General features: G+C 41.1%; 1 protein-coding gene across 5 annotated transcripts in view; it reads left to right on the top strand.

Annotated features, from left to right (window-relative positions):
• Positions 1-22,293, top strand: part of FTO (FTO alpha-ketoglutarate dependent dioxygenase) — a 391,465-nt gene that overhangs the window by 50,885 nt on the left and 318,287 nt on the right. The window contains exon 1 of one of the 5 annotated variants that reach the window (XM_084957971.1): positions 1,409-1,552. The gene's annotated coding sequence lies outside the window, so the exon portion shown is untranslated. 5 annotated transcript variants of the gene reach the window in all.

Here is a 22,293-nt window from a genome sequence, read left to right as displayed (position 1 = left end):
AAGAGGAAAGTCAGTCCCAAGCCCGTAGATTTCCTTCTGTCATCCTGAGTATTAATGTCAGAATTCCAACAGATCCCTCACTCTTCTTTCTTTCAACTCCTACAAATTAAAACAACCTACGACAATGATAATGTTAACTTACTTAAGAACTAAAGACAGGAGAGATCCATTAGTATGAAAGATATATGAGAGATAGGTTCATACAAAGGCTGGAACAGAATGTAGCTAATTCAGGAAAATGATAATGAGGGCTGATCTTAAGGACCTTTTGTAAGAGTCCTATCAGGGAGCCCTCACCACTTTGCAGTGTTGGTGGCAGCAACAGCTTTTGTTTTTTTAGATTGTTAGGGCTGCAACTTCACCTGCTTTCTTAAGGGCTTGGGGAGATTTTCAAGATTTCAGGTGGCCAATGTCAAGTCTCATTGTTGCTTTCAGTTCCCTTGTCTGAGACCGCTGTTTATATTTTGCCTGACACATTGGTTTTAGGCCATAATATTTGCATGTAGCCATCCTTCCTCTAACATTACCTATATCAGATAACATGCACTAGATTTGCTATCGTGGGTCATAAATGATTATTAATACAACCCTTAAAAAAGAGATGCTGTAATCATTTTTTTTCACGATTTTTAAAAAACTTTTGGAGGAGAAAAAAACCGCAGCTATTTGGTTCACTTGTTCTCATTACCATTTGCAAAGTGAACCCAGAGAGAGGTTTTCTGTGCCATGTTTTTCCTTGCTGTTTCTTGCCTTTTCATTTGAAGAATAGCAGGATCTTGTCTTTTGTTCACTCAAGTAAAAGTCCATCCAGCTGGAAAACAGAACAGTGCGCTCTTTGTGTGCTCAGAGCATTTGAATGCTTTTGGTCACACACTAGTTGCTGTTTAACTACAATAAAATTGTGACCAAAGGAGATAAACATTTAAAGGATAAATGACAGGGTTGTTAATCCAAAAGCGAGTTTTGTCGCATTGTTGTTTTTAGCTAATAGGTATATAGCCAGCAGTCACGGGGAGGAGTTGTAAGTCTGAAACTGAGTCAAACCTGTTTTCCAACAAGTTTAAAAAAAAAAAATGATGTCACTGGATATTTGTAATGGATGATCATTTTGGGTTGCGAAAGTTATTTGAACACGGCTAAACTGTCTTGGGAAACTTCTAAGAGTTTTCCTGATATGCTTCAAAGCTTGGTCATGTCATTCATCTATGTACTATATTAAAAATATGCATTCATATTTAATATGACATGTTAAGATATAAAATTATACCAAATATGTTATCTAAGGAAAGAGACTTTAGGGCTTTTATAAGTCTATGAATTCAAAACTTGCTCTGTCTTTACCCCTATAAAGCATGATCTCTCTGCCTTTTGGTAGAGGGAAATATTTTGAAAATTTCCCTTCCCTCTAGGAATTCAAAGCACAAACCTCTGTTCCTTTCTCTCGGGCCTCTCTCGCCCTCCCCTCGCCTTCTCCCCACCCCCACCCCCCACTCCTCTGGTGCAGCTGAAATCCAGATCTTTGGCCCTTTGAGAAGAGCTTCTTCTGGTTGTGGTGAGTGAGGCACTTAGATCTTGGAATGAGGTTTATTTTCTGAGTACAAAGTATACAAGGTTTCACTTGCCTGTTGTTGCTGTGTGCTGGGGTCTGTTTTGTCTTACTGCTGTTCCATTGGGTCATTCAGCCTTTTTCCAGGATAACTCCAAATCAAATAAATTGAATGTGTTTTTCCTTTTATGCAGTCACATCTCGTTATAGCAAGAAACTTACCCTTTATCTACCGAGGAGGGACAGCAGGGTCTGGCGGTGCCAGTGGTGGAGTAAGAAGTACGTGTACCTCCTAAAGGGGCCAGCTGTAACTTAGCTCTGGTGTGCAAACGTGGGCCCAGTGTTTGCAGATACTCCCATTTCTTGAAAGAAGCTGAAGATGTGGATTTTTTATTGGGAACTCTTTCTTTTAAAGAGCAGTCTACTAATTGAAATTTAAACCCCGTAAAGTCCAAAGGTCCCATATTTACTTCCTCAGACTGGAAGCAGCCGAGGTCTGCCTTTTGTGATCTCTGTTACTTAGGGAGGTTCTGTGACCAATGTCACCAGAGGAGGCGATGTGAGGATTCCTCTTCCAGGAAACTGACCAGCCCAAAGAAAAAGACGTAGGTTGACATGTGGGGGGAAAGTCGAAAGAAAGGGCCAAAAGAAAAAGAAAGAAAGGCCAGGTTTCCATCACAGCACTGTAGAGCCAGGCCCACTGGTTGACCAACTCAGTTTCTGTACATAGAGCCTCCGATCTCAACTGTGTTGCCTCATTTGAAATCATGGATTGAGAGGCAAGGATCACCAAACACTGCGGAGTCCCTCCAGCAAGAGTGACAGCATATGAAGAAACAACAGAAGGAAAGGATCCCAGAGAAAACAGGACACCATGGAGAACAGAAGACAAAACTTCAAAGCAAATGATGATTCATATTCTTTTTTTGCTATAATTACTGTTTTCATATATTTAATTTTTTATTAAAGTATAGTTGCTTTACAGTGTTGTATTAGTTTTAGGTGTACAGCATGGTAATTCAGTTACACACGCACGTGCACACACAGACACACGCGCGCGTGCGCATGCACACGCACATTCTTTTTTGGATTCTTTTCCCTTATACATTATTACAAAATATTGAGTATCGTTCTGCTATATAGTAGATCCTTGTTGATTACCTAGTTTATATATAGGAGTGTATATATGCTAATCCCAAACTCCTACTTTATCCCTCCACCCCCCTTGCCCTTTTGGTAACCGTAAGTTTGTTTTCTATATCTGTGGGTTTATTTTTGTTTGTACATAAGTTCATTTATATCTTTTTTTTTTAGATTCCACACATAAGTGGTATTTGTCATTGTCTGGCTTTCTTCACTTAGTATGATAATCTGGGTCCATCCATGTTGCTGCAGATTGCATTCTTTCATTCTTTTTAAGTTGAATAATATTCCATGGTGCATGTATACCACATCTTCTTTATCTGCTCCTCTGTTGATGGACATTTAGGTTGTTTCCATGGCTTGACTGTTGTACATAGTGTGGCAGGGAACATTGGGGTGCATGTATTCCTTTGAAGTATGGTTTTCTCTGGATATATGCCTAAGAGTGGGATTGCTGGACCATATGTTAACTCTATTTTTAGTTTTTTAAGGACCCTCCATACTGTTCTCCATAGTATGATTAATAGTCTTAAAGAGAAAAGGAAAGATACTATGTACATGAAACAAGAGTAAGCTGTTAATAAAAAGGAACATCCAGAGTATTTTGTTAGTAGTGAATAATGTATTGTGATTATATTTTTTTAAAAAAAGGCTGTCCTTAATACAGATTCATATCCAAGAATTGCAGTTGAAATATGTTATCTGAAGTTTGCTTTGAAGTAATTCAGAAGAAAAGGTAGGGTAAGGGAATAGATGAGTTAAGATTAGCAAAATGTTGATAATTGTTGAGGTTGCGTGATGAGTACATGAGAGCTTATTATATAATTCTCTCTGCTTTTATGTGTTTGAAAATTTCCGTTGTTGAATGTTAAAAGGAGGGAGCATTTAGAGGGCCAAGAACGAGCTATTGAAAATTAAAAACATGATAGCAAAAGTAAAAATTTTAATAGCATTAGAAAATAAAGTAGAACTCAGAAAGAATGAAAAGATAATGCAATGGAAAACTAGAGAAGGAATACAAAATGAGAGGGTCATTGCAAGTGGTCTAGTGTCTAACTCTATCAAGAATAGAGTACGAACCAAAATATCAGAAAGGAAGACGTTATCAAAGAAATGATCCAAGGCAATTTTCTTGATCTTTGAGACATAAGTTTTGAAATCAGAAAGGCCCACTGAGTCTCTAGCACACCATGGCACTTCTTGAGATTATGGGAGCCCAGAGAAAAAGAGAAGGTCCTAAGAGCTGGCATGCAGCTGTCACTGGGCTGGGTGCTCCAGGAGCTGACGTGAATCAGCTCCCTCCTTCTCTTCCCCTTTCCTTCTTCAGCCCCTGCCCTCCCAGGAGGCTTCACATTGTCCTGTTCTGTTACCTTAGTTAACACTCTTTTCTCACCTTCCCGATTGTGGGGCTGACATCTTTCTTCCGCTGTTATCTTTTCTCTCATTCTCTTTATCTTTGAAGATTTTGTAGTTGTTGTTGATTTTGCTTTTTTTTTTTTGTTGTTGTTGTTGTTGCTATTTCTTGGGCCGCTCCCGTGGCATATGGAGGTTCCCAGGCTAGGGGTCAAATCGGAGCTGTAGCCACCGGCCTACTCCAGAGCCACAGCAACGCGGGATCCGAGCCGCGTCTGCAACCTTCACCACAGCTCACGGCAACGCCGGATCATTAACCCACTGAGCAAGGGCAGGGACCGAACCCGCAACCTCATGGTTCCTAGTCGGATTCGTTAACCACTGCGCCACGATGGGAACTCCAGATTTTGCTTTTTTAACATGGTCTGTTTCACTTTCTTTACAGGCATTTTAGTGAGATTTGGGGAGGGGGCTAAGTGCATGTTTTGCCATGTTTAACTGGAAGTTCATTTGTTGTGTTCATCGTTCATCTGGGTATCAGAGTGTCTTTTTCCTAAGGTTTAATTGGACATCATATTAAGAAACAAAATTTAATATATGGAACAGAGTTTCTTCCTTCACATCTTTTTTGACTACGGTCCCTCTTATTGGCTTGGGTCCACTTCTCTGAAGTTTTATGGCCCTCAAAGACTCCCACCCAGTTTAGCAGTGGATTTCATACTGTTTCGGTTCTTACTCGAGGCGTTCAGCGCGTGCTTTGTCACCCTCCTAGGTTTTGTAGCCTGTGAACCTAGGGTGATGTCACGGTCTGCGTAGATATTGCCTATAGCTCCTGATGAATTTGAATTCAGAACTTGTTGCTTTAAGTACCTACTCAGTGTTTATTATTATTACTACTTCACTTTTATATGATTCTGTTTCTGTGTCCTCCCAGAGATAAGAAGAAAGGAATAACCATAATGAGTAGACTTGGAGAGTAATATCGTTAAAGATATCATCGGCCTACACCTCCCAAAGTATTTTCAGGAGAACTTGGCATAGTGTCTGTGGGGATGCGGGTTCAATCCCCGGCCTCGCTCAGTAGGTTAAGGAGCCAGTCTTACCACAAGCTGTGGTGTAGGTCACAGATGGGGCCTGGATCCTGTGTTGCTGTGGCTGTGGCATAGGCTGGCAGCTGCAGCTCCAATTCAGCACCTAGCCTGGGAACTTCCATATACCGCAGGTGCGGCCTTAAAAAAAATAAAAGTATTTTCCATAAAATTTCAAGTTTTCAGTTGTATTTAGAAGGAGGAGAAAGAGAGACCTGACTAGTCATTATACTAAAGAAGGGGGAATCTGCGACTTGAGTTCTGGTTTTAAACTTGGTGGCGCTCTCCCCCACGGTGGGCTTGCTTAATGGCTGTTACCTGTAACCAGGTTCTCCTGTTCATTTTAAGCCCTCACCTCTTTGCCGGAGAGCTTCAGTTGTTGAGAGGATGCCCCTCCAGTGTAAGTAACAATGCTGTCATTTTCTCCAAAGTCCCATTTTTTTTTTATTTTATTTTATGAAGGAAACTCTTTAATAGTTGCTCGTGTGCCGTAGTTTTGCATTACTTGTGAGTGCTTCCCGACCCCAGCACAGTGTTTAATAAATTATTGAACTTTGAAGAACCTTTGAGAAGCAAGGGCTTTATGTGACTGAGCAGCAGACATGAAAAAACGCTATCCTCCAGAGTATCTCACAGACAGAAATAGAGGCTTGATCAGACAATATAAGCATCGAGTGAATGATGGTAATACCATGAAATATTTACACCCGGGGAGCAGGCTCGGGTGGGAAGGAGAGCGTGGGGGTTGTGATCGTTTGGGGTTGAACCTGATGCCCTACAACTCACCACTCAATGATCTTAAAAGCAAAACAGAAAGAAAAGAAGGAGAAAGAAAGGAAGAAAGGAGAAAGAAAATAGAGAAGGGAAAGAAGAGTATGGATTTGGCAATATTTTGTTGTTTGCAGTAGCTTTTCACAAAAGCAAAGACTCCTTTTGTAGACAGTAACCTTACAAAGAGCCAAGTTTTAACCGGCCCTTAAAAGAGACTGAAAAGTCATGGCTTCTTGCTCCCACACATTGAAGGTTTTCATTTAATCGATACCTCATGATTTAACATGCCTTAAAACCCCTCATTTTATGGTCTGTAAAACAGAGACTTGAAGAGCACAGAATTAAATAGCCTCATATGTTCTTATTTTCAAACAAAATATGTGCGTTGTCTATTTTTTAATGCAATGCTATTTTAAATTGGCTTGTGTTGTATTTATTTAATAACGATCCACAGCGAAAATTAATATAGTGGAAGAAGTGTCTGATTACTTGGGAAAGATTTGGAAGATAATTATCTGACCTGATGTATTTAGAGAATTTCAGACAACTTCCAGGGTAGTAAAGAGCTAAAAATGAACATGCCAGCCTATTTTGTTTTGCCTCTCTGCCAGCATTTTGTATGTCGATTTTTCTTATAGTGATAAATCTTTTTAGATTTTACAGTATTCTGCAGTATTATTGAAAATATTTATTGTTGATGATGAATAAATGTTGACAAGAAGTAACTGGATGTATTACCTTTAATTTTATTCGTATGTTAAAAAAAACCACCCTCACCTCAGATTGTATTTGGGAGTTATTGTAATACAGTGGTTTTGGTTTTTCGCAGTAGTAGAATCAAATCACCTATTAATAAGGAAGCTCAGATTGACCACAGACACTGGCCTTTCAAGGGGATCACCTGGCTTTGGTACCTGTCATGAGCTCCCTGGATGTTTGATGTGAGTTACGCTAAACAAAATTATCCGTCCCCAAGGTCACATTGTCCAAAATGGACACATTTCTGTCACTTGTAAAGTCAAGGCAATAAAGTTAGAGGGAAGTTTGGTGAGGCTTTCCTTTGCAACTGTAGTATTTTGTCCATAAATTATTAGGAAGGCAACTTGTAGAGGAGTTTACTGTTTATAATGCAGGAATCCATGTCATACCAAAAAGTTTGTAGTTTAAGGATCCATTATCAGTGAAATGTGGTGTGGACCTCTTTGCGAAAGCACGTATTAATCCCCGAATTTGAAACAGTAGAAGTGAGCTAATATCACCATATTTATTATTTTTGTTGCTAAAGTGACTTGTCAGGAATTGGGATTTTAGAGTCTGAATGATGTGGGTTTAAATCCTGCTTTATCACTTGTTTGACTTAGTTTTTTCATCTCCAAACATGGGACTAAAGATAATGTACATATCAGTAAAAAAAAAGCTTCTAAGCATTCAGCATAGCACTCAGTACGTGGGAGCTACGCCATAAACACTAGCTCCATTTCCCTTCCTCTTCAGCTCAGCCAGAAAGGTTTTATCTAGAAAGTGAGGAAGTGAGACTTCCAGAAGCTCTTGACTGATGGAGGGAGCGAAGCAGTGAGCCAGAAGGGCACTCCAGGCCTGTGGACAACTATGTGAGATTGGTGAGAAGAGTGTGTGTGTGTGTGTGTGTGTGTGTTGTGATGGACAGATAGGAAAAGATAAGATGGAATTTGTAGAGGCATATGTGATATTGGTAGTTTGAGACGACACCTGAACTTCCACTGTCATTATTTGCTGCTCACAACTAGGCTAGAAAACATATGCACCGTTGAGAATTTATTTCTTGCTGCATCTTTTTGAACATCTTGCTCTTTTCAAATACAAGATGTTAGCAATGTTTGATCCCATATAGGGCAAGTCAGAAGTTTATCTGTTTTTCAATTCTCTGACCATATATGCTCAGCGCTGACTCTGGGGAGTCAGGGGTGACAGACCGAAGTCCTTCCTCTGAAGGAAGTTAACATTTTTAGAGGAAGAGAGGCAGTACACACTATTTAAGATGATAAATAAATAAGACCATTGCTCCTAGGTAAGCAGTATGGTCCAGCAACTGCGGGGAGGGGCCCGCTGTGGGGAGAGTGGTCTGAGGTTGGCTTTTGATATGAGATCTGAAGGATAAGGAGGGCATTCATTCCAGCCGCAGGGACGTGGCTGAGCCACGTAGGAGGGACACAGAGGCTCAGTGGCCAGATCTTAAGGAGAAAGAGACAAAAGGGGGAAGGAATGAGGCCAGATCCCATTAGGGCCCCTTGACTGTGGTAAAGATTTGGGTTTTATGCCAAGCCTGATGGCGACCCAGTGGAGGGTTTGAAGATGGAGAGAGAGAGGGAGTGTGTGTGTGTGTGTGTGTGTGTGTTGGGGGGGGCGGTGGCCGCATCTGATCAGCATTTTGTAGAGATCACCCTGGCCACTGGGTGGGGAACACTGGAGGGCCAGAGTAGAATCACAGAGAAGAATCAGAGGGAGAGCTAAGCAGATAGCCTGGCCCAGGTACTCATTAAGGAAGTGGAGAGAAGGCGGAAGGATTTAGAAGATACTCCTGAGGCCACGTTGACAGGGTTTGAAAGGGTTTTGAGAGAAAAGAGGAGTCAGGAATAAATTGCACGTTTTTCACTTGATGGACTGGATCGTGACCATGGACGGAGATCAGAAGAGGGAGGAAGAAGCAGCCTCTGGGGTGAAATCAGGAGCTCCACCTTGGACCTTCACAGGACGGGGGCGACCGTGAGGCTGTGCAGTAGGGAGAATCTGAAGGTCAGGGCCGGAGAGGGACATTTTGAGAGTCAGCATCATAGAGCCGATGGGGCCAAGCCTGGGAACTCCTCTCCTCCTGCATCCTGCTTCTTGCTTAGGTCGTAATGAATTTTGAGGCCCCAGCTGTTCTGAGCTAACGGGTTAGCCCTTCACCTTTCCTGTCTCTGGCTTGCGGTGCCAGACTGTCTCCAAGCCCAACAAACGCATCCCTCCCAGGCAAAAGCAGATGACACACACCATGAACCAGAATTTCCATGACAGACTTGTAAAGAACAAGATAATCTCATTGTTCCTCCTGCGACTTAAAATAAAGGTAATATTGATTTTAGGAGTAGCAGTTCAAGTCCTAAGGCGTGATATTGATTAGGCGTCTGATGAGAATTTGCAGGGTAGCCTTCCAGCCCTATAGCTACAGGGCGTCTCCCTACTGGGTCAGGCCCCTGTACTGACCTCCCCTGTTACAAGTGGTGTTTTTCTTAGGAATTCTTGGCCCTGTTTAGTCTAGGCACTGTCCAGAAGCATTTATTTCACCTGATGGATGGCTTAATCCAGCTCGTCTCTTACTTTAATCTGACCTTCAAGATAGGAACGCTTTTTGTTCTTAGTAGGAATGAAGACTAATTGGGACCCTGTTTAGAATTGTTTTCTTGTCAGTAGCAGTGGATTTCAGTTTGAATCTTCTGCTGTGAAACCTCCTATTCAGATGCTATAATCTGACTTTCCTCTTTTTTTTTTTTTTTCTTAATGCTACTTTGGTGTAAGGCTTACTTTATCTTTATGGATTAAAAAAAAAAAAAAAAAACAGGAGAAGGTCCCCCTTTTACAGATGCCTTTATTAAGCCCACAGGATTCCTCAATTTTCATGTTGCATCAAGTAAAGTAATTTCCTTGTGGTTATTGTGATGTGGTACATTCAGCATACTCCGTTTACAGGGTAGGTTTTATAATATTTACAAGTCAGGCTCTGAGGATATATTGAACAATTTAATAACCGTCAAGGGATAAATTATTAAAAAGTTTTGACTTTCTACTGTAATAAGACATCTATTTTTCTCCCATGTCTGGAAATTCTTGCTGGTTTGTTCACAGGGTTGATTTGAAGTTGAAATGAGTTAATACAGGCTAAGGCCCTTAGTATAGGGCCTGACACTAACTGTTCACTGATGTTGGCTTTATTAGCTGCCAGAATGAGATGTTCGCTGCAGAGCCCTTTTTTTGTCACTCACAGCACCTGGCACAGGCCTAGGCACACAGTCAACACTGCTTGGGTAGATGCTCCGTGACTGACTGATGTCCCCAACATTTGGGATTTCCTTCCACACTTGCAGTGTCACAGCCAATTGTGTGTCTTTTCTACAGAGACCTGAGTACCTGACCTCCTTGGACCCTTCACCTGGTTACTCACCAAAGCATCTGCATGAACTTTGACCGTTTCGATAGCTTCTTTGGTGGATGGCAGGTGGAGCTCAGGTTTTACATTCTTGGCAGTTAGAGCAGATACTTGACACTTCCAGTGCTGTACTGGGCACAGACTAGGTAAAGGCCGTTTGACTTCGCATCGTGGCCGCTAGTCAATTCCGCCTGTAGGGAAACAGTGCTAGGCAGTGGGCTTGTGGCTCCTTTTGAGGCAGAAGGTGAAATAGTTATTTCTTTCTTTTCCCCCAAATACTTGGCATCTTTAATTTTTTAAAGATTTTTATTTTTTCTATTATAGTTGATTTACAGTGTTCTGTCAATTTCTGCCGTGTGGCAAGGTGACCCAGTCATACACATGCATATATATATATATATATATATTCTTTTTCTCCCATTATCCTCCATCATGTTCCATCACAAGTGACTAGATAGAGTTCCCTGTGCTCTACAGCAGGATCTCATTGCGTATCCACTCCAAACGCAATCGTTGGCATCTACTGACCCCAAACTCCGAGGCCCTCCCACTCCCTCCCGCTCCCTCTTGGCAACCTCAAGTCTGCTCTCCATTTAGTCTTCTGTGAGTTACCTAATCATAGTCTTTAGAACATTTTCTACTGGGTTGTTGGCCTTTTCATGATGAATTATATTTATAATATATTTGCGTAATAATGCATTCTCTTGGTCTATGGTCTTATCGTGTTTATACTGTCAGTTGTCACAATAGAGTTCTAACATTAACATGGTCACACTTGAATGCAGCACAGTCACATGTTCACAATAAAACTACCCTTTTTGCTTTATTTTTGATTTTTGTCAAGTGTTAACGTCATTGTCCTTTATCTTGATAGCCCAAGACTATATATTTTTAAGATTTATTTTTAAATTCACCTTGAACTTTGAAGTAGTTATTTCTTATCCTAGTAGTTGGTACCAAGGGAGTCCGATGCTTCTTTTCAATTACCTGGTTGTTGCACAAAGGAGCAACTCTGTTGTACAGCCTTGGTGGAAGGGATGGGCGGCTTCCTAAGTGGAGAAAGTGGCCTCTGTTTGGCTCATGAGTGCAGAAGCATTTTGGGGGTGGTTCGTGAGTCATCCGAAATATGCACTTAATCTAGACTTGTGGCCTGCTGGTGAGGCTGCTGCTTTTTTATGATCTCAAATGTCTTGTCCATGTCAAAACTTGCCTTGTTCCTTTGTTTACTTTGAATCAGGAAAATGTTCACGACCACATTTGGAATTCCTCCTCAAGTGTGCATTTGGTCACATCACCCCCGGCCGCCACCAGTACACGACTGTTTATTTTGGATGTCCTTTTTCTGATGTTCAGCTCATTTTTAACCCACAAAGAAGTTAATCCTTGCTTCTTTGGAAAAGTACAGATTTACTTATTAGCTGCTTTCAGAGACATTTGCATTTTCACGCAACTGAATATATAATTCCACTGACTTTTGGACCCATCTACCCACATATGCAGTGGATGCCTTTTTAAAGGCAGGATTTAGACGGAGTAAATCCTAACCATCCTGAGTTAAATGAAGTCCTCTTGAAGGTTAATAATGAACATATATGGGATAAACATGGAGAAGTGGTATTGAATATTCTGTTATGTCCATTTTTCTTACCTTCTTGTGCAAAAGAGAGAAGAAAACTACTTTGGAATGCGAGTTTTGACCTTTTTTCCCCTTGTATATTAGCATTCTGATTAAAAGCATGGGTAGCTACTTCCATATACTGCTTAGGCTTGAGTCCTGGCTCTGCCACTTTCTATTTGTGTAACCTTGGGCAGATTACTTAATTTCTTTTGACCTCAGTTTCATTATCTGTCAAGTGAGGATAATTATAGTAACTCTAAGGAGGGTTGTTATGAAGATCAAATGAGTGAGTTTGTGTAAAGCATTTAAAACCTAACCGAAAACATGGTAACTGCTGTACCGTGTTAGCTATTATTTTTATTAGGAATCAGTAATTGCACAAATAAAAAAGATGAAGGTGTACATCATTAAACAGGGCCATTTATCTACGGGACCTATCGGCATTGTGTCTAGCCTCGCAAACTTATATTACGGTAAGTTACTGCTATAACAAAAACCATATCAAAATATTGTATAATGGCTTGAACATAATAAAAATCTATCTCTTGGGTGTGTAACAGTAATAAGTAGAGAAGCTGGTTGGAGGGATGGCTTCCCGCATGTGTTCATTTAAGGATACAAACTGAAGGAGCTCTGCCGTCTTTGGTACATTGCCTGAAAGGTCACCTGTGGTTACCTCTGCTCCAGCCAATCAGAAGGAGACGAGAGCCTGCAGAAAAGTGCGTAGGACTTTTGTATGGACCAGGCCTGGAGATGGCACTCATCCTCTCTGTTCACATTCTGTTGGGTGGAACTTGGCAGCTACCAGCCTCGGCTCCCCCAGTTTTTTAGGGGTCTGTAAAAATGTATAAGACTTGAAAAATACGTATTGACTCCAAATTCCAAACACAAAATTGCAGAATTGAAGTGAATAAATGTTTAATTCAGTGTTTATAAAATGTCTGTCAGCTCCCTAAGTGGTTCCATTTAGTGGTCATCACATGTTCTTACCTTTGAAATTAAGCTGTAAGTTGGATTTTCTGATTTCTCAAGAATTCCTAAGTATGCCTGATGATTGCTGAGAAATTATAGTCAGTCATCAATGAGCTTCTCCAAGACCAATAAATTCAAATGGAAAATGCTAAAAAATCCGTTCATGTTTTTTTCTATTAAACAGAAACTTTTGGATTGTGATGATCATTGTACAACTACAAATGGAATAAATTCATTGAGTAATTAAAAAAAAAGAAACTTTAATGTGACATATGAGTACAGCTTAATATATTTATTTCAGTGTTGAGGTGGGACCTTCAAAAGTAGCAGTCATCATGGCTTACGTGGTCATAACACAGTCCTGTTGTTGAGTCTCAGTGTATGCAGACACATTTTGGTTGCTTTGAAAATGTGTGTAATGGGGTGACTAACCACATGTTGCATTTTGAACTCATGTTTTCCTCCTTTGACTCTTCCTTTTGTTTTTATTTCTCTTCTCTCCTCTTCATTTCCACTAAGACATTTGTGCTGTGATATCTAAGATCGTAAATTACACTGCATTTAATAACCCAGGTTCTTGGTCTTGGAGATGTCAGAGAAGACAAGTGCCCTCCCTTTTCATTGGTCATATTTGAAGGATAGACTTTGATGATGTTCCTTTGGAGTCATCCTTGGACCGTAGTTTCCTCTTCTGAATTTTCCTACCCATCCAACTGAGACACTACTGGATGGGCATCTGGGAGGTTTTGTTTTTTTTTTTTTCCAAAAACTACTTCTTATGATGGATCCTGTGGAGGATTGTTTCATTATGTAGCTTTTGGTTCTTCAGTTAATTGGCTTAGTCCTGCCAGTTGGAATTTGCTTCATTAATTCCAAAAGCAAAATGTCCACACTAGCTCTGAAGAGACTTTGATGTAGGTTGGGGCTACGGTATAGACTTTCTGGAAAGAGATAGACAAACTAAGAAATATGACAGTTGTTTCCGATGGGGCGTTGCAGGGACCCTTGAGAATGGAGTGTGGGGGAGCTTCGCTCCAGGAAGGAAGTGGGGAGGGATTCATATTTATCCTTCCTCCTACAGTCATATCCACTTCTGTGCATAGAAAATCCATCATTCCAGTGGCTCAGGCCAACAGTCTCAGAGACATCCTTAACCCATTTTTTTTTTTTATATTCCCATCTTATCGCCTCTGTCTTCAAAATGTCTTTAGAATCCAGCCACTTCTCAGAACCCTTACCTCTGCTATGCTTCTCCAAGCTACTTGCATCCTTCTCCTGCATCATTGCCATGTCTTCTTAACTCGCCTCCCTGCATCTTTCCTTGCCTCTCTCTACCTGCAGCCACCAAGGCAAGTATTTGAAATAAAATTCATACCTTATCATTCCTTTGCTCATACTTTCTTATGCTTCCTCGAAACATTAAGCATGGGGTTGGTTACTCTGTAATCCAGAAATTCCACTCCTCGTTACCCAAGAGAAATGAAAACCCATGCCTATACAAAACGTGCACATAAAAGTTCACAGCAGCATTATTCATGATAGCCCCATAGTGGAAACACCTCAAATGTCCATCGCATGATGAATGGATAATCAAAATGTGGTATATCCATAGAGTGGAATATTTGGCAATAAAAAGAATGAAGTTCTGAGACACTCTACCCAACACAGATGAATTTTGAAAACATTATGCTAAGTGAAAAAAGCCAGTGACCAAAGGGCTTATGATTTCATATCCAGAATAAGCAAATCCATAGAGACAGAAAGTAGATTCGCAGTTGCCAGGAGCTGGGGAGAGAGGAATGGGGAGTGACTGCTAATGGGTACAGGTTTTCTTTTTGGTGTAATAAAAATGTTCTGAAATTAAGTTGTGGTGATGATTGCACAACTCTGTGTGTATATATTCTGGATCGTAAACTTTAGAAGCGCAAATTATATGGTATGTGAATTATATCTCAATGAAGCTGCTGTTTAAAAACAAAACAAAACCTTCTGACCTTCCTTCTAATCTGTCCCCCATCTATTCTGTTGTCAGACAAGAGGACTGCTTCCTGCCCCAGGGCCTTCGTCCTTGCTGTTCTGTCTTAGAACCCTCTCCTCCCAGATACCTGCCTGGCTGGGTCCTTCACTTCCTTTAGGTCTCTGTTTAAGCCTTTCATTCTCCAGAGGCTTTCTCTGATTACCCTAAAAGAGCACTCTCCGGAGACCCTGTTGTGGCACAGTGGAAATGAACCTGACCAGTATCCCTGAGGATGTGGGTTCGATCCCTGGCCTTGCTCAGTGGGTTAAGGATGTGGTGTTACTGTGAGCTGTGGCGTGGGTTGCAGATGCGACTTGGATCCCAAGTGGTTGTGGCTGTGGCTGTGGCATAGGCCATCAGCTGTAGCTCTGATTCAACCCCTAGCCTGGGAACGTCCATATGCCACAGGTGTGGGCCTTAAAATTTAAAAAAAAAAAAAAAAGCAGTCTTCATCTCATTGCCTGCTAGCCTTTTTCTCTTTACGCTGTCTCATTTTACTCGATGTCCCTTACCATTATCTGATGTAGCACATATTTTCTTGTTTTTGTTTCTCTATCATCCTCTATTAAAACGTGAACTCTGGAGTTCCCATCGGGGCTCAGTGGTTAACCAATCTGACTAGGAACCATGAGGTTCGATCCCTGGCCTTGCTCAGTGGGTTAAGGATCTGGCATTGCTGTGAGCTGTGGTGTAGGTTGCAGACGCGGCTCGGATCCCGCATTGCTGTGGCTCTGGCGTAGGCTGGCAGCTACAGCTCCGATTCGACCCCTAGCCTGGGAACCTACATATGCCGTGGGTGCGGCTCTAGAAATGGCGAAAAGACCAAAAAATAAATAAATAGATAAATAAAATGTGAACTCTGGGAGACGGTGGCTTTGCTTTGTTCATTACTGTATAAGCAGCAAGGTAGTCCAGCTCTCTTTTCACCAAACCATTAGGATGAGAAGGGCATGGATTTCTGTGGCACTATTTCGAGAGTACAGTATATTTGTATTGAATGTTCAGTGTATCTGTCTGTAGTAGATACACTGAAATTAACAGCCTGGGAACAGTCTCTGTGGGAAAAGTAATTTTGGTTCAAAGGATAGAATGGAACGCCTCAAAGTTATGCTCAGATAACTCTTGCTATAGACTGGTAAGTTTTCCTACCTTTTTTAAAAAACATTTGCATTATGCTAATATATTATGCAGCGTGTGCTCCTTTTCATATATGAAATATGGGTTCAAGACCATTGGTTTTATTTAGTCTTAATTTACCACCCCTCTGCGATCTTTTCTTTCTTTGGACATTCTTAAGGTTTAATTTCGAAGAATTTATCTGCCAGAAGGTGACTGGCAAAATCAAATACATTTCTGGAAAGCAGTTGATTATTTTGGAGCTTTGATTTGGCTTTGGAGGAGTTTATGTGGAGCTATTCCTGCTTTGTGGTTATTTAGAAATTCAGAGGTGAAGAAAAAAAACGAGAAGAATATACATGTTTTAAAAAGAACGTCCTAGAAAAAATATAAAAAGCAAGGCTTTCATTTGAGAAGTCCTCAGAATGCCATTTCTTCAACTCCTGTTTCCTTTCTCTATTTCCAAGCGCCAGCCGCCCCAGGTCTGTAGAGTTAAAAGGCACCAGTCACTAGGTGGCACTGAAGCACCGTTTTTCCCACAGCAAAGCCCTGGCACACTTTTGTTTTCTTGCTTCAGCCCACCAGCTTCCTAGGTGTCAGGGAAATTGTTTTATTGGTAGAGGGCATCGTGTAAGATATTCGTCTCCACCCTAGGCAGCTATTTAATGCCCTGAAACATGGCCCCCTTGTGGCCACGGCCTGTTAACTATGCTTATTTGGTGTAATAATTAGCAGAATTTCTCACTAACAGAGGTACTTACCAACACCTCACATCTTCCCTGTACGTGACGGATTGTACATTCTGCGGGAAAAGTTGGGAAGGTCAGAGCCTAACCTCTTTCTAACAGGGCCACTTTTCTGCGCGTTTGCCCATAAGAGGTTTATATTAACTTGCTTTTGAGCTTCTTCAAACCAGAGTTGTGAGGAAGGTAAGCAGATTTGGGCTTTTATGTAATAGCCCAGTGAAGGTTTGTAAACACAACACTGTTAATTTTCCAACTCTTAGGATGATAGGAAAATAAATGAATAGCTGCCTGAATGATTGGATGACACTTGCTACCCCGACTGTGTGTGTTGGAAGCATGTCATGGGAACAGTGGGGTGGCCACAGGCACCACATTTTAGGTTAAAATTGGAAAAGAAATTTACACAGGCGTTTTTGATTTTTTCCATGGTTGTCAGTTAGGCCCCATTGAATTCTTGGTGGTTTTACAAGTCCTCTTAGGCTCCTAATATTTCTACACCAACAATTTTAACATTTACTCTAGAACATGTTTATAGTTAACCGACAGAAGACCAAACAAGAGAAAATAGGTTTCAAGCAGGAAATACTTGAGTTGGACCAAATAACTTACCGCCTCTGTGACCTTAGGCGGACTATTTACCTTCTCTGTGCTTTGGTTAATTAAAACAATGATACCCACCCTTTCGGTATCCTCTGTCAGGTAAAATGAAGTGAGAACTCTTCCCAAAAACCTTTGCTCACATTCGGAGTCCAGATAAATGTAAGATGTTATAATTCCTTAAGAAAGCTAAGACAGTTTTTCTTTGTTGATTCCAAAGATGAGTTGTGGAAATTTTAGAGAATGGATTAACATAGTTTGGAGTCTTTAATGCTGCATCTCTGCAGTAATCCCCCCTTTCTAAGCTCTGCCGGGTTTTGTTCCCAAGTTTTACATACTTTTTTTTTTTTTTTAACTGTGTATCAAATACTTTCACTTGGTTGTTTTGCCTTTATTTATGTGTCTGCATTTAGTTGCTGGAAATAGAAACTATATAAGATAGGGAAATATATTCTTACAAAGTCTTCGAGAAGACCAGAGAAATGGCCTCGAGGTTGAGCCTCTGGAGGTGGGCTGTTGAAACAGACTGGCCTGCCAGTTGGGCTGTGACTCTTTCACACTCCAGAAGGCCAGGAATCAGGAAGCATTTACTAGAACTGTCAATATTTACAAACACACGGCTGTGGCTGCAATCCTGGAACAGAAAGTTACCACCATTACGGCTGGCATTGGATAACCTCAAAACTAATGGTCAGATCCTGGAATGTTGTTGCAGAAATCTTCAATGTTTCTGTGACTGTGTTGCCTATTGGAAAAAGTCAAAACAGCGAGAAGATGGCCACCCTTTTCTCTCTGCCGTCTAAATCTCACTTGGAGCCGTGTAATTTGTAGAGCCATATCCTCATCCAGAACCGTGGCTGCAAAGGTGTCTGGGAAATGTAGTTCTTAGCTTTCCATCCTTTGCAGCATAGGAAGGCGCCATAGTAGGAGATTGAAAGGATGCTCAGTGCCAGTCCATCATCTCCATACCCCTCTCCCTCAGCATGTTTAAAGTCACATGCTGAAGCTAAAGTCTTTTTAGCTTCAGATCAGAATGTCATGTACAGTCTAGCACAGTAAGAAGTTTAATAGGCTTTCAGTAGATGTGTTCATGACCTTGACTTCTTTATTTCTGTGTCTGACCCCATCTTTTTTTTTTTTTTTTTGTCTTTTGTCTTTTTGTTGTTGTTGTTGTTGTTGTTGTTGTTGCTATTTCTTGGGCTGCTCCCGCGGCATATGGAGGTTCCCAGGCTAGGGATCCGAGCCGCGTCTGCAACGTACACCACAGCTCACGGCAACGCCGGATCGTTAACCCACTGAGCAAGGGCAGGGACCGAACCCGCAACCTCATGGTTCCTAGTCGGATTCGTTAACCACTGCGCCACGACGGGAACTCCTGACCCCATCTTTTTTTACAGTCTTGGCACCAGGTTAAATTCTAGATCTCTGTGCCTCAGTGTAGCTCTGGATGCATTTTCATTTCCATCACCATCTTCTAGTTCAGTTCATGTCTGTCTGTGCTTTTTGTTTCCTTACCTGGTCCCCTGGCCTCTAGTACTGAATTTTTTTTTTTTTTTTTCCTTTTTGGCTGCCCGTGGCATATGGAGTTTCCGAGCCAGGGGTTGGATCCCAGCCACACAGTTGTGACCCAAGCCGCAGCTGCGGCGATGCTGGATCCTTAACCCACTGTGTCCAGCTGGGGATCCAATGTGTCCCAGCTCTCCTACATTGCACCGCTATAGTAACTCCTGATTTCTTTTAACTTGACAGAATTGTTAATAGTGTTTAAAAACCAAAACAGCAAATAAAATAGCACACTTCCATTTTGTTCCTGTCCTTTTCAAAAGGCTTTTTTGACTCCTCATTATATGTCTAGGTTGACTCTAGACTACCTAGAAGGTACTTTCAGGACCTTCCATCACCTGAGTACAATCTATCATTCTAGTGTCATCTTCCATTTTCTCCCTTTTGAAACAGAATTTTAGCCAAAAGGTCCAATCACTGATATCTGAGAATGTCCTGTCCTCTTTACTGATTTTTCAGCTTTGCTACCCTTAATACCTGTGTTTAATTTTCTACTTTCTTCTCATTTATTCATGCCTTTCTTCATGTTAGTGCATAAGTATATATATGTCTTTTTTTTTCTGTGTCCTTTCTTCATTCTTACATAGCAGCGTTTATTCAGACTTTTTTTTATTGCCTGTATTGTTAATTTTCTATTTGTCACTATATATATCCTTTTTTCCAGGTAGACAGTATAAATATTTGTTATGGATTGACTGACTTGTTGATTCTTCATGGTTTAGTCATTTACTTACTTGAGGAAAGGCGGATGGTGAAGGGTTAGTGTGGGGGCTACAGCCACACTCTAGCTGTGTGATTTTGTCCTTTTGATTTCTAGTGAAAGGACAAATTAACTATTTGCTTTGAGCAAGCTAATGCTGTGTTTTGTGGATTTAATGTTTGAAAAGGGCCCTTGGCTGGGAAGCCCTGGAGCTGAACTCCTTCTCCCTGTTTGCCAGGCTGGACGAGCTCCATGTCTATACCGCCACATCGCAGTTTGCTTAAGAGGGGGTTGTGAAATAGCGGTGGAATTTGTCTGTGGTTTCTTGCCAGAGAGGAGGAGGAAGAAAGGATTTGGAGTAAATCAGACATGCAAATTAGCAGGGCCCATGGGCCTTAAGTAAATTGCACAATAGAATCCAAAGAAATCAGTTTGTCTTCTTTCTGTTTTTTGTTTGTGCAGTGTGTGTATGTAAAAGGCAGCTATTATATATTTGGTCTAAGCCAAAATTCTCAATGTATTGGCTTCAGGACCCTTTTGGACTTAGAGTTGTCCCCCAGTATCTGTGGGGGAGTGGTTCCAGGGGCTCCCCATAGATACCCAAGTCCAAGGATGCTCAAGTCCTGCTCAAAAGGGAGTAGGTTTATAACCTAGCCACATCCTCCTGTGTATTTTCAGTCCTCTCTAGAGTATATAATGCCTTCTGCAGTGTAAGTGCTATGTAAGTAGTTGTAAATGCAGTGTACATGCCACGTAAAATAGTCGTCAGCATGTGGCGAAATCAAGTTTCGCCTTTTGGAACTTTCTGGAATTCCCCCCCCCCCCTCAGTGTTTTGGATTCATGATTGATTGAATCCATGGGTGTAAAACCCATGTATATGGAGGGCTGATCTACTGCTAAAAGTTATTGAGGATCCCCAAAAGCTTTTGTTTACGTGGGCTATATCTATTAATATTTACCATGTGAGGAACTAAAATGGAAGAATTTAGAAATATTTATTAGTTCATTAAAAATAGCAAAAACTCTGCCACACAGTAACATAATATTTTTATGAAAAATAAATGTTTCCTATACAAAAAAATAGCAAGAAGGGTGGCATTGTTTTCTGTTTTTGCACATCTCTTTGATGTCTGCAGAGAAGCTGTCTTCTCACTGAGTGTGTTTTGTTGCCATGTATTGGTTTGGTTGAAGTATCTGAACAAAATCCAGCCTTTTCACAGGTACTCATGGAAGAGGGAGGTATTTTAACTGCTTCTTCAGCTATGAAATGTAAATATTCTTCTTTGATATTATACCAGATTTGATGTCACACTTTTTAAAAGGGTAGTTCAGTGTGGAATCTGAGTCCTTATTAGTTGTCTTTTCCTATTCCGTTATATTGCCTGTTGATCTATTTTACACGTGGGATGGACCTCTTACTCATGCATGATTTTGTAACATCAGGCTTTAGTCTTTTGGAAAATTATTGTTTCATTGAGTTATACAGTTCTTCCACATGTGGACACATATCATTACATGATGTCAAAAGTCACATGTATTAATATCACCACCCATCTTATCAGAAGAGTCTTTAAGTATTAGGAAGCTGTCAAGTCCAAGGTGGCAAATACAGATTTTCAGCATTTCCAATTTTGGCTTGAAAACTCAAAATTTCATCATTGGCAGCAAATGACAGATGAAACGACAGGCTCACTTCATTAATTTTTGAGAAAACGTTTGCCTGAGTACAAAGTCTGATGAACCGTGTTTTGCCAGTCATTTTCTCATATAAAAATGGTGTTCCATGAAAAAAGGGGCTCTTGGAGTCTCCAACTGAAACAGTCCCACAAGTGCTTTTCTTTGAGAAAGCCATTTTACTTTGAAGGGCTTTAAGTATACTGCCCATTTTCTCACAGAAATGTTTGCGATTTAATAGCATTAATATTTTTTACTGCTTTATCAGGGGCATTCTTTTTTTCCTGCTTTTCAGGGCTGCACCTGCAGCATATAAAATTTCCCAGGCTAGGGGTCCAATAGGAGCTGCAGCTGCCGGCCTATGCCACAGCCACAGCAATGCAGGATCCCACCCGTGTCTGTGACCTACACCACAGCTCATGGCAATGCCAGATCCTTAACCCACTGAGCGAGGACAGGGATTGAACCTGCATCCTCAAGGATACTGGTCAGGTTCGCTACCGCTGAGCCACAATGGGAACCGTATCAGGGACGTTCTCAAATGAGATTAACTTTTGTCTTTTTTCTCTTTTTTACTGGACTGCATGTATGGTGACTCCTAGTGCACTTTGGTGCTACTGACTTGATTTGGGCCAAGGTACCTGCGGTTTCACCTGCCATTCTTTTAAGCCATCAGTGCAAATGTCAACAGAGTGAAAAAAGCAAATGATAGCATTATTATGAAAATAGTATTACTGATCTTGAAGATCCTTGGTGAAACCACAGCACTAGAACAATGAGGAAGACCTGAATGGTTAAAAATCCAAAGACTGGAATAAGAGTTTCATTGGTTTTAGCTTCACGGGTAATTTCCTCTTCACGCTGGAACTGCCTGAGTGAGGCCGTGGAGAGAAGGACATTTCTCTCCTATTCTGGGCTTGCTCTCAACCGAGGGTCTGATTCCTGGGGCTTGAGTTATTTTGAGTTTAAGAAGCACAAGGAGATTCTCTGTCAGCTTTGGGTGATTATTAGTGTGTAACTTAGATCAATTGGCTTTTTTTGTTGTTAGAAAAAAATGTATGATAAGTGCTGTTTTTGAGAGGATTGAGGTCACCATAGGACCGTTTGTTTGGGACATTTTTGAGGAAAGCCTTCTCTAAAAAGAACCTATTTGGTGGGTTCTTGTTGTGGCTCAGTGGATTATGAACCCAACTAGTATCCAAGAGGACACAGGTTTGATCCCTGGC

Source organism: Sus scrofa, chromosome 6 (genome assembly GCF_054392235.1).
Source record: "Sus scrofa isolate SSC_HxYL_T2T_F1_AM1 chromosome 6, Sscrofa_HxYL_maternal_Yorkshire_Landrace_v2.0, whole genome shotgun sequence".
In the NCBI taxonomy this organism is placed as follows: Eukaryota; Metazoa; Chordata; class Mammalia; order Artiodactyla; family Suidae; genus Sus; species Sus scrofa.
The sequence above is the reverse complement of the archived record's forward strand: the minus strand, read 5'-3'. Positions and strand labels throughout refer to the sequence as shown.